This window comes from Podarcis cretensis (genome assembly GCF_951804945.1).
Source record: "Podarcis cretensis genome assembly, chromosome: 3".
In the NCBI taxonomy this organism is placed as follows: domain Eukaryota; kingdom Metazoa; phylum Chordata; class Lepidosauria; order Squamata; family Lacertidae; genus Podarcis; species Podarcis cretensis.
Window position 1 is genome coordinate 100,864,166 of NC_137172.1, and position 21,149 is coordinate 100,885,314.

The 21,149-nt window shown below is 42.2% G+C and overlaps 1 protein-coding gene across 5 annotated transcripts in view; it reads left to right on the forward strand.

Annotated features, from left to right (window-relative positions):
- The window catches only part of DLGAP2 (DLG associated protein 2), a 420,471-nt gene that overhangs the window by 110,772 nt on the left and 288,550 nt on the right, over window positions 1–21,149 (forward strand). For 2 of the 5 annotated variants that reach the window (XM_079969736.1, XM_079969737.1), the window contains exon 1: window positions 7,590–7,681. The exons of the other annotated variants lie outside the window; for them this stretch is intronic. The gene's annotated coding sequence lies outside the window, so the exon portion shown is untranslated. Of the gene's footprint in view, window positions 1–7,589; window positions 7,682–21,149 lie in introns of those variants that run through there. 5 annotated transcript variants of the gene reach the window in all.

The following is a 21,149-nucleotide window of genomic DNA, read 5'->3' on the forward strand; positions in this document are numbered from 1 at the left end:
ATAGATGCACCCTATATCCAGCTAGAACTAGATTAACCCAGCTGCCACATAAACAAAGATACTTGGGCTAGATAATACTGCTTCCAAACAAAGAACATTTAAGTTGAGATGCATGTCAGCAATCCCAAATACCGTATTTTTTGCTCTATAAGACTCACTTTTTCCCTCCTAAAAAGTAAGGGGAAATGTGTGTGTGTCTTATGGAGCGAATGCAGGCTGCACAGCTATCCCAGAAGCCAGAACAACATTAGTGATTGCTTCTTTCACCGCGCAGCGATCCCTCTTGCTGTTCTGGCTTCTGAGATTCAGAATATTTTTTTTTCTTGTTTTCCTCCTCCAAAAACTAGGTGCGTCTTGTGGTCTGCTGTGTCTTATAGAGCGGAAAATACGGCACTCTAATTGAACACAACAGAGCTTGGTAAACTTGCATAGGATTGCACTGCAAAACATTAACCATAATGTACATTCATAGACATATTATTTACTCTTATCATCCCATGGGCTCAAAATAAAATAAAATGTTCTTCTTGACACTCTTACAAGCCTGGAGTCCAGGAGCTCCCCAAGACTACAGAACTGAATAATTAGGGCAAGCTAATTCTGTATCATTGATGGAAATGTCGTTCTCCAAGTTATGAGGCCAACCATCATAGCTTTTGACCCCAGCTGGGTCTTATCCACACATTCCAGTTCCCAACCATGACTAGACACTTAGCACCATGTCTGCAAGTGATAAAGGGAAGGGAAGGAAGAGTCAGGTGTGACTGCCACATTGATGGAGAGATTAAACATTCCTGTGAATGCCTGCCAGGCTCTTACAGTCCTATGATCACACCTCTCAATCAGCTATAGCAAATGTCTCAACATTGGCTCATAGATAATATGGCACAGTGTCCCTATATAGTTGTATATCAAATTCCCACATGCAATCCCAGTACCGTACCCATTTTGATACCAGCTGGTGGCATTATCAAAAATATTCGTAGCGTGATCCAATTTAGCACTAGTTAATGGGCACCATTCGTGACAACCTAGCAGTTCGAAAGCGAGTTTGGTGGGGAGGGGAGGGGTGACAGTGGAAGAACACTATCAACCATTTCTCCTCATTCCAGTTGTCATCTTTAGTCCTCTCTCAACTAGAACGGGGACACAGGTGGCGCTGTGGGTTAAATCACAGAGCCTAGGACTTGCCGATCAGAAGGTCGGCGGTTCGAATCCCCACGACGGGGTGAGCTCCCGTTGCTCGGTCCCTGCTCCTGCTAACCTAGCAGTTCGAAAGCACGTCAAAGTGCAAATAGATAAATAGATACCACTCTGGCAGGAAGGTAAATGGCGTTTCCGTGCGCTGCTCTGGTTCACCAGAAGCGGCTTAGTCATGCTGCCACATGACCCGGAAGCTGTACGCCGGCTCCCTCGGCCATTAAAGCGAGATGAGCACCGCAACCCCAGAGTCTCCCACGACTGGACCTAATAGTCAGGGGTCCCTTTACCTTTTTAATGGGCACCTTGCAACGGACTCACATAGTCTTAATAAAGATCCTCCCCCTTTTATTTCCATAAATAAAGCAAAGACAGCCGGGGGAGGGGGCTATTGGGTGAATGAAGGCACTTTGTGCACTTTCCACATCATCTCCCAGCCTCTCATTAATATGTTAACCGAGCTCTGGAACACAAATCAATTTGTTTTGAAGCATTGGGAAGAGCTGGACTGGGATGTGGGAAGCACCTAGGCATAGGTTGGAGGAAGTGAAAACAGGGTACTTTTGAACCTAGGTGCAGGTGGTATGTCTGCAGAGTACTGGATCATGCCAGCGCTGTCAAGGATACAACTGTGACTGCCCATTTGGAACTCTTCCCCAGATTAACGTTTTTAAAACAAAGCTTCCAATAGCTTGAGTCTCTATCAAGATGATTTTGAATTAGAGCTGATGGAGCCGCTGATTCCACCAGCCAGTCAAAGCAAATAGATTTGGTCCACATGGAAAGCATCTTTCAGCATTTGCTTCACCTTGGGAGGAGATAACAAAATTGATCCCCATATATGACAGAAAACAAGACTGAGCCTCCCACCATTTAAACCCTGACTCAGACATGTAGTCATGGATTAGAACCCAAGGTAGGAATGATGAGCAAATGTTTCATAGGGAAGACAATATTTCATAGGCAAAGACAACCTGGATTTATGAATCCAGCCACTCCCTAGACCTTTTGCTAGATGACCCCAGTCAGATGAAGGAACTGAAGATTTTGTGAACATGCTCAAAATTCATGTGCACTTACATTTTTGTTAGCTTTGTTATGTAAAGTTTGTTCTTTTAGTGGCTTTGTTTGGGATGATCATCTCACTTTCCATTTACTGAAGCATTCGCTTCCCTTTGTCCAAGCGAGCTAAAAGCACTTGGATATTGAAATCAAAAATAAAAGCTAAACAATTAATTGGCTGCTTGTTCATTGCAGCCAGATTGACATTGCCCAAACACTGGAGAGATGTGTGCTATTGGACTATAGGTGTGATATTTAGCCTTCATGGAAATAGTGACTCATAATGATATTTCTTCATGGTATTAAAAAAAATCAAATAAATTTGTTTTGACTTGGCACTCACTTTTTTTTTTTTTTAATATATATTAGCAATAAGGGCCACAGTAAAAATCCACCATCCTATCATGCTAGGATTTGGAATGCATGACACTGTATTTTTTTTAATTTACACACATGCACACACACACACAACTTATTGCAGTCCATGGACCCAAAATACACAATACATTTTTTAAAATTTACATTGTCACCGTTGTTTTAGTTTCATTTTTGTATTTTCCCCTTGTATTCCCATGAATGCATATTTGTACTTCACACTGATTTGAAGCCACTTTGTGTCCCTTCCTGGGAGGCCGGAGGGACATTGCTGGAACAATTCTTGGGTTGGGGCAACTGGCTAAAAGGTTTTATAATGTTTTAAGAGGTTCTGATTTTGGTTCATCTGCTTTGCTTATGTAGGCTTGATGCTGGTTAAATGTTTAGTAGGGGTTGGCAGTTATTTTAATTTGGGTATAACTGCAAACTGTTTATTATTGATATTATTGTTATTGTTGTTGTTGGTTTCTATTGATTCATTGGTTGGTTGATTTGTTGCTCGTATAGGATATTTTGTTTTTTTAATGTTTGATGCTTTGTTGTGTTTTTATGTATGTTGTAAGTTGCCCGGTGTGACTGGGCAAACCCAGCAAAATGGGCAGAATATAAATTATTATTATTATTATTATTATTATTATTATTATTACTACTGTGTAAAGTAATCAGTTCAAAAAAATTATGAATAAATATCATATTATAGAATTATAGAGTTGGAAGGGGCCCTGAGGAACATCCAATCCACCCCTCTGGAATATAGGAGTATGTAGCTGTCCTATACAGGGATCAAACTTGCAACCATGACATTATCAGCACCATGCTCTAACCAACTGAGCTATCCAGAATGAAAATAAGAACATAAGAGCCTGCTAGATCAGGCCATTAACACATCTATCAACCAGCCCTCGAGTCTGCGGCTGCTGTTGCTGAATGCCAGGTTGCCTCTGAGTAAGACCCATCTCATCCATGATCCATGATTTTGGATCTGGTCTGTATCACTGAGACTTGGGTGGGTGAGCAGGGTGGAGTTGGTCTTACCCAGTTGTGCCCATCTGGGTACTCGGTGCAGCGTCAGAGCAGGCTTGAGGGTTGGGGAGGCGGAGTTCCTGTAGTCTATAGAGATTCCATCACTCTCTCCAGGCTCTCTTTCCAGGTGGGGGCAACTCCTACTTGGGGACTTCCCTGGCTTTTTTTCTGGCCCACGTAGGACCAGTCTGGATAGTTTAGCCTTGGTGAAGACTTGATGTTTTCATCCCCAACAAAGTTTTTGAGTTTCTGCTGAAATGAGGCTGCATTTTAATGTTGTATTTTAATCTTGTTTTTAAGTTGTACAGTGGTACCTCGGGTTAAGTACTTAATTCGTTCTGGAGGCCCGTACTTAACCTGAAACTGTTCTTAACCTGAAGCACCACTTTAGCTAATGGGTCCTCCTGCTGCCGCCGTGCTGCCAGAGCCTGATTTCTGTTCTCATCCTGAAGCAAAGTTCTTAACCTGAAGCACTATTTCTGGGTTAGTGGAGTCTGAAGCGTATGTAACCAGAAGTACCACTGTATTTCAATCAACTTGTTTTATATTTGGTGTTAGCTGCCCTGAGCCCGGTATTGGCTGGGAAGGGCGGGGTATAAATACATTTATTATTATTATTATTATTATTATTATTATTATTATTATTATGAGTGTGTTTTCCTGGCATTGGACAATTGGCTCAGATTAGGGATTCTGCTGATTTACCACCCACCATCTGCCTGCCTGAGCTGACAGAGCTGCTCTCAAAGGCAGTGTTGAGGACTCCCAGACCTCAAGATCTATGCTAAAACAACTGGCTCTGGGGTGGCCCAGGGCTTTATGGCTGTCATGATGACCGTGGAGCTGTCCCAACATGTAACTAACACATGTGTCAGGCTACACTCTGGACTTTGTTTTCTCAACAGGGCAGGAAGAGGGTGATCTGATATCAGTGCCCTGTCCTGGTCAGATCACTTCCTGTTGAGATTTAGCCTTTCAGAACCTTTTCCCATCTGCAGAGGTGGGTGACCTCCTCCTCCTCCTCCTGTTGCTGCTGTTGTTGTTTATATACCGGTACGACCCCTCATCAAAAAGAACTCAGGATGGCCTTTCCTTAAAGGCTGATGGAGGTTCTGGGGGATTTTCCAGCTGATATAACTGGCACTCCTGTCAGAGTCATGGCCAACTTCTGGAGCAGCCAAATGGCTCAGGCCTTTGACACGATTGCCCCTGAATACCCTCTTTCATTTCATGGAGCCCGCTTGGCTCCCTGATAAACTCCAGAGCTTAGGGCAAGGAAACAAACTAGGAAGCAACTCAAGCATAGGTGGAGGAAAACTCCAAACAAATGCAATAAAACACTGGTGAGGGCTCGTCATGGAGCCTGCCTAGTGGCACTGGAGGCAGCAAAGAAGGCTTACTTTGCTGCCTCCAAGGCATCCTCATTGTTCTGTCCAGCAGAGCTTTTCTGAGTAGTGCAGGGGCTCCTTATGTGAGGTTCCTCTGGGTACAATATTACTCCTTACACTGTTTAACATTTAGCTGAAACTGCTGAGTGGGGTTATCCGGACTGAGGCCCTGTTTGTGAATGGTTCTTGAGACTTGGATAGATGGCATGTTGCCTGCTCTTGATGGAGTTACGCTCCCTCCAAAAGATTGTGTACGTAGCTTGGGAGGACACCTGGGTCCTTTGTTGTGGTGCAAAGTGCCTTCCATCAGCTTCAGCAAGTGGCCTGCAGATGCTTTTGGGTGTGATGGTTGTCAGAGAGGTCCATCTTGGTATGCCTTAGATATTTGACTAGGTGAAGGCCCAGGAGAGGGCATTCTCTGTGACATCTCCTAAAGTTGTAGCAAACAGAAGCTCATCAATGCAGTTGTTCCAGAATTGGTGTTATATCTGAGTTCCCTCAGGCACCTGCTAGTAGCATGGGCACTGCATATTGCAGAAGATGCAACTTCCTGACCATTTTCAAGGACAGCCCCATGTAAAATGCTTTGCAGTAATCCAACCTGGAAGAGACCAGAGCGTGGATAACTGTAGCCAAGCTATCTCAGTCCAGGAATGGCCATGGCTGGCATAGCAGTGAAACCTGGCAGTCCTAGCCACTGAAGCTACCTGGGCTTCAAGTCATAAACATAGCTTTCTAGCCTTTTGAGTTTAGCAGAAAGGCTGAAGCAAAGTTTATTGAAAACTCAGAAGTGCTTTGGGTACCAAAGCAGCAGCAATTGAGGGGGATAATGGCAGAGAACAGGCACAAAAGGAGACCAATATTCTCAACAGTAGAGGGGTTGGGAAGAGGATGTTTTGCCCTCCCCAATCCTACTTCTGTTTCTAAAGCAGGCACTGAACACCCAGTGTGGCATGAATTTGAACCCAGTTATTTTGTAGTGGACTAGATTCACTTTAAATATTGGAAGTGCTTACAGTTACAAGCACATTTTTCAAGGCCAGAATGCAAAGGTGGCATTCATGCAGCATGGTACCTGTCACAACTAAGGGCAACTAGTTTGTACAAGCAGAATACTTTGGAAATTGCATTTCTTTTGGCACTGGAGATGTGATAAAATCACCCAGCCAATATGGGACTTTCCCCTGTATTTTTCAGCCAGCTTCACAACATTCTGGAATGTCCAGGCCAGCAAATTCTCACAATTACTCTATGCTGTTAGTGTGGCCCACTGTATACCTGAGCCCAGCTTTGGCTGGGGAGGGCGGGATATAAATATTATTATTATTATTATTATTATTATTAGGACTGCACTGTGAAATATTGACCTAGCTGAAATAAGAATTTAAAGCCATTGGTAATTGCAATGTAAATGACTTTGATACCCCCTTTTTTAAAAACAACCACAACACCACATTTATTCAGTAGTTACAATACAGCTTTGTCTGCTGCCATAATATCACAGAATGATCACTCCCAAATGGCAGTGATGTGGGATTGAGGATTGGAGTGAATGGCTTTGATACCTTTGAGTATTTTTTTTAAAAAAAACTAATAAATGGCAACACAACGGCCGCATAATATTTCTGCAGGTGGCTGCATTGTGTGTCAACATGTTGCAGTGGCAAGGCACAAGAAACAGAGTGCTGCTCATTTGCTGATAAGAACACAGCCACTGTCCTTAACATTTCCTGTGTGGCTTTCATTCAGCCTGCATGTTTCCCCCAGTGCTTCCTGAAATGCCCAATGACTTAGAAAAGGCAAGTTTCTCTTGGGTGCCTGCTTACCAATCTCTAGGCAGGACAACTTTTGTTTCTGTCCTGTTCTTTTCAGCGGGAGCTGTCTCAGGCAGTTTTTCAGTGCTCGTTCTCCTTGCACTGCTCTTCTGATAACGATGTAGGTAGGATCTGTAGTGGTATCACAGTAACTAGAAGAAGCTGCAGCTGTAAGTGGATGGACCCCATCCACCACCTCTGCCCACTCAGATATTCTAAAGATTTTGTTTCGTCAGTGGCCGTGACGTTTAGTAGGAAGTTGCCCATTTATGGAGACTAGAGCAAATGATATCATCACAATAGGTGGCTCCTCTCTACATAGGGATCATTTGTGAAATGAGATTACAGGCATTTATCTGGGGAACAGGAGGCAGAGGCACCTGCTTTATGTAATTGATATCCTGGAGAATAATGCTGTACAATAATCAAGACAGATCTTCTATTCCCCCCACCCCCTGTGATTTGATTAGGTGGGGGAAAATAGCCCTTCTTTTCCTGCTTGAGCAATAAAGCCCCTTATCCACATGGAATAAGCTCCAGACCATGTTTTCTGTTATGCTTGAATATATGGGACATGCATTGCAATCCTATGCTTGCCACAATGCTGCAGTATAGTTGTTTTGCAGAGCTGTGTAGCAGGCTAGTCAAAGCTGTGACTAACGAGGTCCTTCCTTGGATACATAGTTCAGTCTCTGGCCTTCCTTTTTTAAAAACAATACATTTGAATCATTCACCGATTGCATATTTTTCCTGATCTGTGTGAGGCTTCACGCTCTCTGCCTGGATGCTGCCTGCAGTACAGCAAGACCCTCGGCTACGGTAAGTCAGAGATGACTCAATTCTCACTCTCTTGCTTTCTGTGTATACTTTCATTCTATACGATGCTGTGATGCACATAAGTATGATGTGTGTTTGTGTGTTAGGGGTGAGGAATACTGTCTTAATTAGTCTGCCAGCTCATTAATTTTCAGCAGAGGCTCGCTCTCTTTCTCTTTCTCATTCTCCCCCTCCCCCAGTACTTTGCACCATGCCCCCCCTCTACCACCTGCCTCTTCCATGCAAGCAATGAAGCTGTACTGTCTTCAAGTAAAATGATCAGGCTTTCTTTTTTTTCCTTTCCCCCTTTATTTCAACCTTGCTGCATTGCACAGTATGTTTTAGCTGCAGGAACAGATTGGAAAAGAACATATATTAAGGGAAAGTGTTGAACTTAACAGGTGATGCCATGGGAAGGGGAGGATAAGTTCAGCCTCCAGTTTAACCTTTGCAATATGTAATTTATAAGACAGGGCTCATGTTAGGTTTTGTATTTCTCTTTGCAATAAGCATGTGCCATATGCCTTTCTGCTTTCCATATTCTTCCAGCAAAACTATGGACCTTCAACTGCAATAGCCTCCGTTTGAAGTGAAGGCAGTAATATTAAAAGCCCCACCATAAAAAAGCCAGTTCTTTGTAATGCAGGGTGCAGAAGATGATTCAGTAGTACCTCTTATCAACTGCATTAAATGTGATAAATTGAGGTGTGTTGGGGGGGTGGGGTGGATAAAGGCTGTGGGTTGCTGTTGTACGAATATGATACCACTGCTTAAAATATATATTCTTTAATATACTAGCCCTATCATTAGAGAAGACTTGAAAAGAATTTCCAATAATGATGAGGTTGGTACTTTATGAATTATAGAGAGAGGGGATTTCATGCTGGGTAAGAATTGCTTGAGAAGGAGTAGAATGAAGGGGTCTGTTGTAACAGTAGGTTACTAGGTCCTTTTTACTAAGGTTCACCTATGATCGTCTTTACTGGAATGGGCAACTTTGCAACAACTCTCTGTTGGTGCCTGGAAGGCTTGAAATGCACATTGTATGTGGGGCCAGTTTAGATGCCTGCATTTTCCGTGCAATGTGATTTTCAAGGGTAAGTGAGTCTAGGCAATGACACACAAATAAATAAAGGTTTGTCAAACAGTTCTTGTAGACTCTCGGTGAACTACTATTACAGTTGTAAAACCATCCAATTCTTTTTTTTTTTTTTTTTAGCTCTCTCATTTCTCCAGGATGGCACAATCACTCAATGGCTGCCCCCTTGCACTTTGTTGTTAACATGCCTTTCAATATATAAGTTTATGCTAAGTTTTAAGGGAGGTCTAGGACCGGCATTTTGTAACCATACCTTTAATCCACAAAAACATCCTATTTTATCTTCATGTGATGCAGCCTGTATGTTCTTTGTTCAGCAACAAGTGATCAGATAAGATCATCTAGCATGCAGAAGAATACAGGCAAAATGGTTAATCTGTGAATAGCTGACTGTAAGTAGTTTGCAGCGCATCTACATATGTGCGCAGTTAACACCTGCGAGCACCTCATTTTGCAGTGTATTCTTTCTTGAAATACTGGAAGGCGAAGGAAATTACTTTTGCTCATCAGTACATTAAGCTGGCATGTGCTGTTGGGCATTGCATCTTTTACTTTCCAAGCAAAACTGGTTTGAAATATTTATTTAAGGAACATACATGCAGCAAGTCTCCCTAATATACTTGGACAAGTTATTTCTGAACATAAAAGAAACTGGGAAGTTTGTTCCTGTGTATTGAAGCTAATTTCTAGAGATAATTCATCGGGACAAAGGATACAATTTCAGCCAGCCATTTAGTTCCTTACATGTTACTCCACACTAATTGTGACATGCAGCTTTTTATGTACTCTGGCTGATTGAATTTTAACTATAACCTGATTTGCATAATTTAGATTTCAGAGAAAAATTTCAGACATTCCCCCTGTCAGACAACTGCCAACAATTAAATGGTCTATTCCAATTAAAGTCAAACACTTTAGGAAGGCTGTTGATTTAACATTGCAGCGAGTACAAACTTAATATAGGAGACATCAGAACACAAGAATGCTAACTCTATAGACATTTTTATTTCACTTTTTGAAACCATTATAAAACACTGATTATTTCATTCATGTGCCAATATAGGCTTATTTAATTGGAATGATCTACAAATAAAAACTGGCAACATATCAATAAATTTTCAGGCTGTTTTAGAACAGGAAGGAACTTAAAGGAAAATACATTTGAAGGTTTAATACTTTTTCATATTAAATGTTTCGCAATTTCACCAAATACAATTTTCAGTGAAAATTTCAGATTTAAAAATTAGTTTATGAATTGGGACTTGTGAAATTAGGTTTGACTCCAGTTTGATTAAGCTGGAGACAAATTGTGATAATAATTGGTTCTGGCCAGAATAATTACTCTTGGTATCTTGAGAATGAAGAAGCCACTGCGAGAGTTAAGATTTCACTGAACAATCAAAACCATGTTCTTTTGTAGCCTGCTCTCATATAGGTTAGGTGTCCTTAAGACCATTGACTTCAGTGAGCTTAGGTGTGCTTGTGTCTGCATATTTTAAGGCTGTTGTTCTATTCTTCCCATCTATGCAACCTACTAATGGCAGCAACCATGTTAGTAGCATGGTGCTGGAAATGGAGTACTTTGCCTTCTGTTCAACAGTGGCGAAACAGATGCTGGTATTTAATATGCACTTTAAAAAGGGAAAGGGCCATAGCTCAGCAGCAGAGCATCAGTCTCAATTCATGGCCTCTCTAGGTAGGGCTAGGAAAGTCTGCAGCCTTGGGGAGTCACTGCAAGTCAGTGTAGACAGTACTAAGGCGAATAGACTCACATGATACATAAGGCAGCTTCCTATGCACCTCAAATAACATTTTATGCTTGATGCAGAGTGGAAATAATATAGCCTATTCAAATAATGCAAGTGACACAGAAGTTAATATAACACTGGGAAATTTATTGCAGGAAATAGAGGTTCAGACAGATAAATTGTGTTTTTAAAAGGAAGTATGATAGATTTTTTTTTTTTTTGAAATATTATTATTTCTCAGTGGTTAATTTTGAAGGCATATAGGTAATTGTATCTTCGCCGTTTAATAAAACTATAGCTAAAGACGACAGCTTTGTGCACCCATGCATTCTCTTGGACATGGTTGGTGAAAGAGAGATAATAAAATGGCATGAGATACCCATGCACGGTGCAAATCTGTTTTGTAATTTACATTTTGTGCTTGAGAATGTACAAGTTGGTGCACAGAAACTGAGTTGTAGGAAGATTTGGGTCCTCGTATGAGGAGTGTAGCTATGCAACATGCAGCTCAAGCTTTTGCGTGCTCATCCAGAGGTCCCACTGATGCCCCAGTGAAGTCGCCTTGAGTTTATTAGGATTCATTATCAAGTAAGCATGCATGGAAATGCAGACTTCAGCGAACTGTATTTACTTCGCCAGTGTGAAATATTAAAGAGGTGCAGCTTGAGGCTCCTGCCCAGTGGTGTGGTAGGGCTTTGCACTGGTTCCTCCTGAAGGGAAAGGATCCAGAAAGGATTTTCCCCACCCCACCCCACTGGCAGTGTGGCAGGGCTTTGTACAGGCTTCTCAGGCAAAGACACCCCTTACAGAGTTTGAGCCCCCATTGTGGGGGGCAGGTAGCATCAGAGCATAACATCTCAGGTGCCAAAATGCATTAGGCTACCCCTGAGAGCCAGCATGGTGTACTGGTTAAGAGCAGTGGACTCGTAATCTGGAGAACCGGGTTCGCTTCCTCACTCCTCCCCATGCTGCTGCTGGGTGACCTTGGGCTAGTCAGACTTATCTCTGAAGTCTCTCAGCCTCACTCACCTCACAAAGTGTTTGTTGTGGGGGAGGAAGGGAAAGGAGATTGTTAGCTGCTTTGAGACTCCTTCGGGTAGTGATAAAGCGGGATATCAAATCCAAACTCTCCTCCTCCTTCTCAGTTACATATACTTTAGATTCTGTCCTAGATGTTACTATTTCCGCTAAACATGCAGGAAACATGAATGTAAGTTATGAAAGTTGCATGAATACATATCCAGGTTATGTGACTTGCATTAAATATCAAAGAGCAAAACAGATAGTGTAGTATTTGATGGAAACCAAACTGCAGTGGAACAGAAACAGCGCTGATGTGGCAAACAGTTGCCTTCTTACATGTGGGTATGTTGAAGGGTAGGTTAAAAGAAAAAAATCTAATAAAATAAATAAATATGGGAGAATCACTGCAGCTGATCTCTGCCTCTATCTACAGATTGGAAAGGCCACTGTATTCCAGCATCCCTAACTGCAAGGTCCCAAAGGGTGGGCAGTGGAAAGTTGCAAGGTGGTTGCTGTGTGGGCAGTAAGAACAAAAAGGAGCATTCTGGAGCGTTTTGGTTTTTAAAGTGGTAAGGGAAAATGGGGAAGAAATGTAAAAAGCCACCAGGTGAGAGGCCAGCAGGGCTTACAAAGTGGCAGCTCTCTCTTCCTTGACCTCAGTATGATTGTGCTGCCTATATAACATTAGATTTATTGGGGGGTAAGCTAATGTTCAATGTTTTTTATTATTATTTTAAAAATCTTCTAACTGCATGATAGTTACAGAGCATTCTGGGAATGGCCATCAAAATACTAAAACATTCATATTCAAATTATTCCTAGTTGGCTTTTGTTAAGCAATTATTTCAGGGGAGGGAGAGGGGTCTGAAGTGGAGTTCCTCCAAGGATTGGTATTGGAAGCTGTGTTTTTTAAACTTGCTCATAAGTGATACAGAGCTAGGGGTGAGTAATGAGGTCTCTAAATTTGCTAATGATACCCAATTGTTCAGGGTGATTAAAGAAAAAAAAAAAAAAAGAATTACCCAAAGCTCCAAAATGGTTCCTCCAAACTTGGGTAAAAGCTGTAAAATGGCAAATGCAGTTTCAGTGTGAGCAAGTGCAAAGTGATGAGCATCGGAGCAAAAAATAAATAAATCCCAGTTTCACAGCAACATTAATAGGTTCTGAACTGGCAGTGATTGACTAGGAGCAAGACCTTAGGATCATGGTGGATAACTCAGTGAGGATGTCAACACACTGCGGTAGTTGTTGTTTTTAAGTGAATTCCTTGATAGGAATTATAGTCAAAAGGACTAAAAATAAAACTGCCAATAACATAATGCTGTTATGCAAATCTATGTTGTAGGCATGACTGCAATACTGTGTTTAGTTCTAGTCGCCTCAACCCCTCCCTGCCCAAGATGATCAAGGGCTTGAAATAAATCCCCTATGAGGTGAAATTACAACATTCAGGCCTTTTTGGTTTGGGAGAAAACTGAGTGAGAGGAAACCTGATAAGAGCTGTGTAAGATTATGCTTGGTATAGCAAAGGGTGCCAGAGAATTCTCTCTCTCTCCCCTGCCTCTCTCTCTCTCAAAATACTAGAACCCAGGGCCATCCAGAGGAGCTGGAAGCTGGAAGATTTAGGACAGACAAAAAGATATACTTGTTCACACAGTGCATAGTTAAAATTATGAAATTCACTGCCACGAGAGGCATTGATGGCTGCCAACTTGGTTGTCTTTAAAAATGAAAAGGCAGACTCATGGAGGATAAGGTTATTAGTGACCACAAGCCACTACGAGCCTCCACTGTCAGAGGCAAGGTGTCTCTTACTATCAGTTGCTGGGATTCACAAATGGGGAGTGTGCTTTTGATCTGTCCATGGAAGCACAGGTCAGTTCTGTGTCCAGGGCAGCTGTCTACCAACTCCACCTGGTACTCAGGCTGACACCCTACCTGCCCATAGACTGTCTCATCAGAGTAGTACATGCTCTAGTTATCTCCCGCTTGGACTAATGCAATGCGCTCTATGTGGGGCTACCTTTGAAGGTGACATGCAAATTACAACTAATCCAGAATGCGGCAGCTAGACTTGTGACTGGCAGTGGCTGCCAAGACCATACAAGACCTACATTGGCTCCCAGTATGTTTACAAGCACAATTCAAAGTGTTGGTACTGACCTTTAAATCCCTAAACGGCCTCTGCCCAGTATACCTGAAGGAGCGTCTCAACCCCCATTGTTTAGCCCAGACTCTGAGGTCCAGCTCCAAGGGCCTTCTGGTGTTCCCTAACTGAAAGAAGTGAGGTTGCAGGGAATGAGGCAGAGGGCCTTCTCAGTAGTGGCGCCTGCCCCGTGGAACACCCTCCCATCAGATGTCAAGGAAATAAACAACTATCTGACTTTTAGAAGACATCTGAAGGCAACCCTGTACCAGGAAATTTTTAATGTCTAATGTTTTACAATTTTTTAATGTGTTGTAAGCTGCGCAGAGTTGCTGGGGAAACCCAGCCAGATGGGTGGGGTTTAAATAAAATAGTAGTAGTAATAATAATAATAATAATAATAATAATAATAATAATAATAATTCAGGTCCTGCATGTTGGCTGTCTAGAGGATTCTGGTTGGCCACTGTGAGAACAGGATGCTGGACTAAATAGGCCTTTAGTCTGATCCAGCAGACCCTTCTTATGTTCTTATAAGCTGGAGACATGAAGTCTATGATATTCACATACAGAGTAAGCAAGGTGCACACATGTGCTTTATCAGGTGCATCCCAGGAATCCTGCCACTCACCTTGAAAGGGATTGAGCCTTTGGGAAGGCTCCAATAGAAGGCTTCAAAAACTCAAGAACTTTTTGAGTGTTTGCATAGAAAGCCACAAAAGCTCAAAGGCACACACCAGTGGTTATCTCCACCTATTGCCACTCCCATGCCCCAAGGCCCAGAAACCTACCTTAGGGACAGGGGGAAGATAGCAGAGGCATGAATTCCCAGGCCCCCAGCAGAGCATCTTTTCCTGCTGGCAAATGATTCTGAAACTACATGCCTCAGAATGTGCCATTGACAGCTGACATTACAAGGGCAAAGATGCCATGCTGTGTGCCTGAAAGCCGCACCACCTTTCTGTTACCAAAAAGGAAATTTCTGGGCTTTGAAGGAGAGGCAAAGGGAAGCAATGGCAGTTCACCTAACTGAGAAACGCCTCGATCCTGCTTGCAAGCATTTGAGCAAGGGTGTTTGCTTATGTGAGTGCCCAAATGCTCTCAACATCCCTTGTATATTTTTTTATATAATATTTTTATTCAATTTTTCCAATACAAAATTTATACACTTAATACATCTTTTTTTAATCTCCATTCTCTTTTTGACTTCCCTCAACTTGACTGATACTCCTTCCCTTCTTAATTTCTTACACATTTCTAAGATCTTACTTCCATTGCTTTTATAAATTAGTCCTTATTTTTGCTCACATTCTAACGTTTCTTCTCACAGAGCTTCATTAAAACTTACAAACGTTATTTGGTTATCACTTAATTTATGCATATATTCTATAAACTTTTCCCAATCTTCTGTAAATCTCTGATCTCGTCGATTTCGGATCCTTCCCGTCAATCTATCAAGTTCTGCATCATCTTCATTCTCCATTCTTCTAACGTAGGTAGCTCCTCTTGCTTCCATTTCTGGGCCATCAATATTCTCTCAACGTCCCTTGTAGATACCGCCTCCCCCAAGCTCTGCTGAGCCAACTTGATAGGGAGTGTTATGGCTATTGCTCCCTGGATACCTCTTTCACTACACTCTACAAAACGAGCATGGACTCAAATCTACCCATGCTCACCAGTCCCAGGAACAAACAAAATGAGTTTTGCAAAATGTGTTCTGCTGTTTGCTAAGCTCTTTGTAACTGCTTCTTGAACTGACTCTGGTTCTGTGCCTCCTAGTCCCAGCTACCCATTTTTTAAAAAAATTTTTAAGACAAAATCAAAAACTGGTAACCCTATTCCCCTCTGTAAATAACAGCAGATTGCATTTACTTCATGTGGAAGCCGGACATTAACTACTACAGGCCATAGGTTTGTACTCTACTTTTTACTTTTCTAGTGTGCTGTCCTTATGAAGACACAACACACAGGTAACTGCAGATGCATTTGAACTAATGCAAACAGTCACCAGAAATGCATAGTTCTTGGGCTTTTTAAAGGAACCATGGTCATTTTCAATACTCCTCCCTACAAAGCAGGTACTGCAGGGCAATGTTTTATTAATTCTTCGTTTTTCCAGTGCATTTCAATAGCTTGCAGTCAGTAACATTCCAGAATAAATATTCTGTAGCATGAATAGTCAGAATGATGGGTTTTTATTTTTATTTTTTGAGGCAAAACAAATATCTAGAATGATAATATTCTTCCATTCTGGCAGATAGTGCAGGGAATAATATTCAGCAGATCTCCAGTGTCAAGAAATGCAGATTTTTAGGATCATTACACACATTCAGCATTTCTGTGGCTCAGTAAATCTAGGTCTCTGGCCTATTGTGGGATAACTGATCAGAGAAAGAGTTGTCTTTTTGCATAGCCCCTTCGCCGAATCTGTGCATTTGGTTGCATAAACCAGATCAGGCACTAATGCTGCATGAAACAGCATTGCTTCCCACTGGGTAGCCTCTGTGGATTCTGCTGTACAGCTGGAGGAGAGCTCAAGCAAAATCTGTGGTTCTCAAAGGAGCCATACTGTGAGTAGGGGAATTGACACAGCAGTCCCTGGGAAGCTGCCTTTAACGGGGTGTACTCAGATACCTTTAGAAAGAGGAGAGTCATATCTCACTGGCACAGCACAGTGTTGACATGCACAAGATCCCAAGATCTAATCCTGGCAGTTTCAGCTAAAGGATCTCAGGTTTCAAGGCTGGGAAAGGCATCTGAAGAGTACATGGACCAGTGACCTGGCTCAGTTTTCTACGTATGATGAGAGATTTATGCTTGTCCATTTATGCTGCTAGGCTTTCTGCTTTAGAACACAAGTTGGTTGAAAGTTTTTGAGAGCCAATCAATCTAACAAATTGTGGCAGACATGTTATTTCCATTTTCATGGGGTCCTTAGCAAGAGCAAAGAGGAGCATATATAGCAGGAAAGCATCAAAAGTGGCCATGTTTGGTTACTTGCAAAGCATAGGGTTGTACAGCAACATTCCTACAAGCATTTTGGGTATGTTAGGGGTAGGTTTTTTGGCCATGTTTATTTGTGGTTTATTTGTTGGTTCTGTGACATTAAGAACATTTATGTCCGATTTATGTTGCACACTGATGACAGAAATGGCATCTAAAATGAGAATGAGAATATTAAAGAATTTATTTTTCTCTACCTTTCCCCATCTATTTTTCTGCCTCTGACAGCAGTATATATCCTTTAAAGTCAATTTTGCCATTTCCTCTTGAATCCCTTCGCATTTGTTCAGAACATCCATACGGCAGCTGAAGTGAACATTTCATGACTAAATGCCATTAAAAATAGGAAGGAGGGGATCAGTTGGTTGCTAATTGGGTAGGCTAATTAGACAATAGCTCCCTTAATCATTTCAGCTGAAATATTTCACAAGTGACACTCATGTGGAAGGCCTTCCAGGAACCACAAATCTTGCTTCCGATTGAGAACTGTTAGAGATTTCAGTGTTTTGCGCTGCTATTGTTCCACTTCACATCTGAGAAAAGGATCATGTGGACCAGTTAAGAACTGCTGGATCAGGCTAATGGCCCATCTAATCCAGCATTGTGTTCTCATAGTGGCTAACCAGATGCCTGTGGGAAACTAGCAATCAGGATTGAAATACAAGAGCACTCTCTCCTCCAGTGGCTTCCAGCAACTGTTATGAGAGGTACAGTTTTAGAGGTACACTAGACACTTGATGAAGCGGGACGCGGATAGCGCCGTGGGTTAAACCACAGCGCCTAGGGCTTGCTAATCAGAAGGTTGGCGGTTCAAATCCCCGCGATGGGGTGAGCTCCCGTTGCTCAGTCCCTGCTCCTGCCATCCTAGCAGTTCGAAAGTACATCAAAGCGCAAGTAGATAAATAAGTCCCACTCCGGTGGGAAGGTAAACGGCATTTCTGTGCACTGCTCTGGTTCGCCAGAAGCGGCTTAGTCATGCTGGCCACATGACCCGGAAGCTGTACGCTGGCTCTCTCGGCCAATAAAGCGAGATGAGCGCTGCAACCCCAGAGTCGGTCATGACTGGACCTAATGGTCAGGGGTCCCTTTACCTTAACTTTAGACACTTGACGAAGGACTTGAGGAATACATACATGGGATGTATGACTCCCCCCTCATTTTGAGCAGGAGACCACCATTTGAAACTGTTCTCCTTTTCAAAAGTTGTTCAAAAGATGTTTTTTTGGACTACAGTTCCCATCATTCCTGACCACTGGTCCTGCTAGCTAGGGATGATGGGAGTTGTAGTCCCAAAACAGCAGGAGACCCAAGTTTGGGAAACCCCACTGTACAGAATGGGGGGGGGGAAGGGCTGCTCTCTGAAACCCCAAAGCCTCCATAGGCCTGCAGAACTGTTTGTGGTGTTCCACGAGTCCTGACTGCTTCCAGGGGCTATGAAGCAGCTGTCTATTAAACATGGAGTAAAAAAAAAACTAAAAAAAAAACTTCGGTTAAAATATTTATAGCTGTGTGTTTACTGTCATGAGATTAGTTGTCTCATGAAGATGATGTACCCATTTTTAAAGAGAGGAGGGATGCATCATGGGGGCAGCCCACTACCCATACTTTGCAGGGCTTGGAAATGCTGAAACTGCACTTGTGGACCTGACAGAAGCTCTCTTGAGATGGTTTTTGTATCATATGCAGAAAAATAGAAGGAGCAATTGGATACAGTATATTGTTTATCATTAAGTATAACAAGCAAATTGTTTAAAGTAGCAATAATGCCTATATTAGAATTGTGCTCCAGCAAATGAATAAGGATGCGGGTGGCGCTGTGGTCTAAACCACTTTAGCCTCCTGGGCTTGCCGATCAGAAGGTTGGCAGCTCGAATCCCCGCGAATATCTGTCTTTGGAAAGTGTATGCATAGATTCTTTAGCCCATTTCTGTCTGTTATTCTTTTATCCATGTTTTCTATGAATCATGCACTCCTGGGAGAAGAAAGGATCATCTGAGAAATGTAAAAGGTCCTCACAGCCTATCAAGGGCAAGTAGAACTCTCTTGAAGCCTGAAAGTTGTGATTTAGGAGATAGACATGGTGATTGTTTGTCACCCTGAAAAAGTGCTGGAGCCAGCACTCAATCCCTCCTGCTTTGGACACCAAACATGTACTTTTTGGCTGCTGCTGCTTTTCCCTGTAGCTGAGCAAAGGCAGTGGAAACCTTGGTTGGACTGGACAGCTGCTATAATACTTGCTAACAGACCTTAAGCAATGATAGGAGACAGAAATCCAAAGGAAGACTACATGGTGGGAAGCAGGGGCTTTGAAAGAGGGGACAGTTTCAAGTCAGGAATTTTCAGGAATAGCCCAATACATTTTGCTACCTGAGATGAAGGACAAAATGTCCCCCTCTCCCCATATTCCAAGTACAGAAGGTAACTGGACCGGCCATTAAATCTTACTCAACATTGTTGGTTGGGCATCATGAGGATATCAGGCCAGCTTAGTGAGTTCAGGGCTGGTCATGTGGAACAGAGACGTATCCAACCCAGGGAAATGCCTGGGGGTTTGGATGCTCAGGAGAACAGCTTGAGTGCTGCCATCACTACCACCACCAGATCCATGCCTGGTGTGATCAACACACTCTGCTTCATGCTATGACTAGCCCTGTGAGTGTCCCTGGCAATGAAGGGCAGCTAAGAAACACACCAGAATCAACATGTCTCCTAGAAGTCATTAAGGGGCTACATATACAGATTGCTAGTTCCTTGTTGTCCACCACTGAAGGCTTCCTGTTATATTTTGTGGAAGCAATCTGGTCGTATTTCTCGTAACAGTTTTATTTGATATAGGTATTTGGTCCAATTAAGACAGTACAATTGCTCACCCTTTCCCTTCCTGGTTTTAGCTATGTGGTGGACAGTGGTCTTGGAAGGATAATAGAAAAGGCCAGTCTAGTTGTGAGATTACTTCCCCAAGAGGGACCCAGCTGTCCAACAGGTACTCCACAAAGCCTTAAATGTTGGCCAGTGGTGCGTCCAGATGGATAATGCACTTTTGGAAAACCACTCAAAAACATGATTAAAAAGGAGAAGGTCATCAGGTGCCATTCATTTTGCATTTAGTGCGTCAGTCTCAGATGTTTGTGTGTGCATTTAAGTTAAAAGTTTGTGATTGTTTTATATGACATCCTAATCTCACCGAAATGTTGTGATATGTGTTTGCATGAGCCACACTCCACGTGCTGTTTCTCTTCCGGTGTGTAAGTGCAGCAGAAGTTCTCTTGATGTACCTGGAAGTAGAAGGTAGCCTCAGAAAGACCCCAGTTAGATAGCTGGGCTCCCCTTAAGGTTAGTTCTGAAGTTGCAGCTAGTGGAAAATGCAGCAGTAGGCAACAGGTGTTGAGAGAATTGTGCTTGCTGCTTATGTTCTACTGAGTTGACTTTAAGGTATTACTTTTTCATTTATAAAGCCATAAACAATTCAAGACCAGGTAGAGACCACCTTGTCCCTTATATATCCCTAGCTGGACCCTGTGTTCAGCTGATGAGGCCTGGTTGGTGGTGCCACCCAACCTGGGCCTTCAGTATGGTTGAACCAGCATTATGGTTCCCTCTTGATGATTAGACAGGAATCTCCTATTCTGTGCTTTAGATGCGAGTTAAAAGCTCAGGCCATCCCCAGCTGAATTGCTGGCTTTAATTTGCAGCTGATACAAACTACAATGGATGATTTTTATTATGCTTTGTAATTTTGTTTTATCCTATGTCTGTGTGTATATACTTCTGACCACTGCTTAGATATTATATATTAAGCAGTTTATAGATTGTTTTAAAATAGTGAAACAAAAACATTAAATCCTCCTGAGTCAATATTTTGCCACATTCTCCAAACCAGCCAGCTCCAGAACCAAGCATCCTGTAGCACATTTTAATCTGGGACACATACAAAAAGAGAAATGCATTTCATTTATTAACATTAATTTCACGTTTCCAGATGTGAATTTATGTTTTTTCTAGAATTTGCAAGAAGCAGTTTTATTGGGTTTTAGTTTAGTTTTAGTTTTGTAGAAATGATTTTATTACTTTTAGAAGTTGGGTGTTTTTGCTTTTCCCCTGCTTTGATCTTGTAACCTGCTTTGATTGGCTTCTTGCTGTGAAGTGATCTATAAATCTGTTAAATAAACAAATAAGATCCCTGACACTTTGATCACCAAAACTGGGAGAGGGGACTTGAGCAGTGCTCCAGCAAGTGTATTTACTTTCTCCCACATCAGTGAAACACTGTATTTAATTCCTTTGGGATAAGATGTACTGGGATATTGTTTGATGACAATGCTGTTTATAGTGTCTCTCCCATTTTCTTGGCCATATTGCCTAAGAATCATATGCTCCCTGGAAGAATATGATTTGAATATATATATACACACACACTCCCTTATTTTAGCAGTGTAAAACAATATTTTAAAA